This window comes from Bison bison, unplaced genomic scaffold (genome assembly GCF_000754665.1).
Source record: "Bison bison bison isolate TAMUID 2011002044 unplaced genomic scaffold, Bison_UMD1.0 scf7180017864249, whole genome shotgun sequence".
NCBI lineage: Eukaryota > Metazoa > Chordata > Mammalia > Artiodactyla > Bovidae > Bison > Bison bison.
Genome location: NW_011494821.1, coordinates 2970936 through 2975204, shown reverse-complemented (window position 1 = coordinate 2975204; position 4269 = coordinate 2970936).

Below are 4269 nucleotides of genomic sequence, written 5' to 3'. Positions count from 1 at the left end.
TAATAATATCAGTTCTTTCCTATCCATTCCCTTATTGCCTCCTTATAAAAGTGTGTGAGGTAAACAGGAGGGATTTCTACTTCCTGGTCTCCAAGTGGAGCCATGAGTTCATACGCGTGCAAAGTGGAGAGCCAGCGACCATGATGGATGGACCCCCTGCTTGAGGTCATATGACCCGAACCTGTAACATTTTCAGGCTGTGACTCCTTGCGCATGTCACTTCAAATCTCTAGGTCTCCTTTTACTCAAATTCCTCCCAGTTATTGAGTGGTTTAGATGGGGTACTGGATGTGATGTACTTTGGGATGTACAAAGGTGGTATGTCTTAGCACGCCGAGCTGGGACCAATAATTGATCCTTTAAGTCCAAAAAGTGACCTTCCCTTTATCCACTCATGTTAAGCAACACCCTAAGATTTCAGTCATCATAGTGGCCCTCCTAAGACAAAGATAAAACATGATCACAACAAGGCAAAATAAATATTTATTAGAAATCATTAAAGCATTTCTTCAACGACACTAAAATGTTCTTACTCCACTTATGACTTCTCTCTTGCACATAGAGTTTCACACACACACAACACTAAAAACAAAGATGTAAATGGAACTTGTAAACATGAGGCACATTCAGTGAGAACAAGGTAACAATTCTATGTTTGGGACCAAGATCACAGTTAAAAAAAAAAAAAAAGTAAATCGATGCAGAGATCAAGTATGGCTTACAGGCCCACATGATGGTCCATCTATCTGGCCCCTACCCAGAGCCAAAGGACTTAGTCCACCAGGCCTTGTAGAAGGAAAAGAAGGTCAGTAACACTGGGCTCCAGGGCAGGAGCCCTCTAAGAGCTTAGTGACTTCACAGTACAGCCTTGAACTCCTTCTCCCATTCCCCACCCAGGGAGGAAGGTAAGCACCTTTTTTACTCCAAACAGATATATAACTTAATTTCTAGAATAATAGATTCTTCCTGAGGCAGAATTTAGCTAAAGGAAAATTTCTAGCCACAACTATTATCTGAGCATGTGAGATTCCATTCCTGGAAAATGCTTTCCCCTGAAATTAGTGAAATGTGAATCACTTAAGATATCCTTATACACCTGTGGATTCAGTGTGTGCAGTGTGTGTGTATGTGTGTGTGGTTTTGTGCACATCTGTATGCACACACTTGAATTTAAAAACCCACAGGGATCACAGGGACAATGCAGACTGCCAGCATGAATCATCTGTGCAAAAAACCTAATCCCCTAACACATGCCAACCACAAAAGCAGACTCAAATTTACCAAAGAACTGTGCCAAAAAAATAAAATCTCACAGGAGGACATCTGTGATCTGTGGTCCAGAATCAGAACACTCCAGCTTCAACAGCTCTGATACAATCTCCCGCATGACTTTGAACAAGTCCACTTTCCTCTTGGAGCTTTGGTCTCCAGGTGTCAAGTAAGAGAAATGGTCCTTTTAAACCAATGCTCTTTGACTCATCACCTTCCTTGGAAAACCTGCCTAGGTTGAGACTGTCTAGGATAAAAGCCTTTGGGGGACACCACTGTCAGGAGGAAGATTCAGTATAGAAAATGGTCCTGCCAACAAATTCGATCCAGATCCATAGACAGGTCTCCATATGCATACGAAGACAAAGATCCAGTTATTGACTTCTGTCTAACCTCCCAGCTTTTTTTCAAGTGGGAAGTGAAGAGTTATACAGTTTTATCCATGCATATCCAGACCAAAACAATTCTGAATTCCCAGCTGCACAGAGTAGAGCGTGGAGCCATGTATCCGAGTTGCTGCCCTTCAAACCAAGACATCTATCTGTTCAGGATAAAGGCAAGAAGTTAATTCCAGATACAGGATGCTACTCTCCAGGCTAAAAGGAGCTTCAAGTTCATCTGATGATGGTCTTTAACAATATCCCTCATATATGCTCAACCAGCTTCTGCCTAAATATCCCCAGTATCACAACTTCCCTGGAGGTCCAGTGTTTAAAACTTCACGCTTCCAATGCAGGGAGTATGGGTTCAATCCCTGGTTGGGAGTGAAGATGGCAAATGCTCTGGGGGTGTGGCCAAAAAAAAACCAAACATAACATCTGAAGAAGTTGTTGGACTACATTGAACCATAATCATTTTCCCTGAAGCTTCCAACTTTGGGGCCCTAGTTCTGTTCATCTGCAACACATCTGGTCCTCCTGCCTCTGTGATAATCCCCCTAAATCTCCCCTTCTGCAAGAAACATGCCTAGCCCCTTCCTCCCCTGCTCACACTCGAACCTGGTCTGACCACTACGCTTGGAGCACTGGGCAGTTCCCTGGGTCATCTGAGAGTACAGGGGCTACTGCAGATTGCAAGGCTGCATCCTCGACTCATCTGTCCCTGACCCAGCCCATCAGGGACACAAGGGCTAAGATTCTGCCCAAACAAGTAAGCTGGTGCACAGAGAGCCCAGAGCAGAGAAATGAGCCAGGAGTGGACTGGGTGGCCCACACTCCTTAGTTTGCTTCTAGTCAGATTAACTAACCAACAGCCAAGTTATCTAAAAGCTGAATGATTTTGTGCCATTTAAAAGTAAATTTCATGATTAATATCGTTACAATTTCACCTTGAAAATCCCACAGGACTGTGATGACCTAAAGGGGTGGGATGTGGGCGTGGGGGGCAGGAAGGAGGTTCAAAAGGGAGGGGATATATGTATATTCATGGCTGATTCACATTGTTGCACAGCAGAAACTAACACGACATTGTAAGGCAACTATACTAAAAAAAAAAAATTCCCACACAAATCTTTCACCAGACAACTGAGTCAGAGTGGATTTTCTGGTTGTTTAGGTTCCAATAGGACTTCTCTACTGGCTCAGATGGTAAAGAATCCCCCTGCAATGCAGGAGACCCGGGTTCATTCTCTGGATCAGGAAGATCCTCTGGAGAAGCGAATGGCTACCCACCCCAATATTCTTGCCTAGAGAATCCCATGAACAAAGGAGCCTGGAGGGCTACAGTCTGTGGGGTCACAAAGATACGGACATGACTGATGGACTAACACACTTGAGTCATCTGGAACATTTCTACTCTCTCCACTTCATCTCTGTCCCCAAACTGAGTAATTTCAGGGAAGAAAATCAGAGGATGAGAATCTAAAAATAAGCCCCATATCTTGGCTCCTCCTCAGATGCCTTCTCCTCTGCTTCAAAATTCACAGTTAAAAAAAAAATATTGAATACCAGAGCATTTCAGATATTCTGTAAAATTCCTCCAATGAAAAATACTGATGTGTAAGAGTAACCTCTGAGATTCAAGACCATATAAATAGAGCAGCTGCTATTTCTGTTTCAGACGAAGCCACTATCCCAGCTTGGAAGCCTGCACTGTGCCAGGGCTGGGACAAGGAAACCAGCCAAGATCTTTCACCCAGATCACAGGACCTGCCTGGCATTTCTCATGTTGTTTTAAGTATGTAAAGAAAAGCTTTTTATCCTTGTTCTGGCCACCTTGAGGCCAAGTATATAATACTTACATCCAACCCCCAAATCCTAAAAACTATTTCTCAGCTTTTAAAATCACACACTTCATTTGAAGTAATTTTCATTTAAAACGGAAATGTCCTTTCTCTACTGAAAAGAAAAACCCTGTGTTAATTATGCTTCTAGAATTGTCTCTCCGTTGGAGACAGTCTGAGCCTTGAGTACCAAGGCCACTTATTCCAAGGGTGTTTTCCTGCTCCCCGAAGATTCCAGAAGCTCATTCCTCTCTGACCCCAGGATACCAGGCTCAGCTCAGTCCCCTGTACATTCTAGGATGGGATCAAGAGGCCCTTAAATTCAGGAGATCCAGTCACAGTAGGGGAGATGGTAGAATATTAGGGCTGGGGCTAGGGGCTGTCAAGACATTGTCAAGACATCGGGAGAAGAAAAACTCCTCTCTGTGCTCCTTGGGCCCCTGTCCCTGCCCTGCCATCCTCTCTCCCAGCCAAGTCGACCTGCAGTTGGTGAACACAGGAGCTTCACCCAGGATTCAGGGCTCCTGGAACTCCCAGGCTCAGGACTGCTGGCCATAGGTTTTTACAAGCTCTGCCAAATAACAAACTCCAGGGTGTTGCCCACTCAGACAAACTGACAACTGCCCCTTGGTTCAGCTACCCGCTCAGCGTGAGGGTGCGTTCCTCGTCTCTGCAGGCGGAGCCAGGCTCCATCACTCTGCAAAGCATGCAGCACCAAGTCCAGCACCCAGGTTCCAGCATCAGATGGCCCACACGCACGTGAGCTCTGGGTCCTGCTT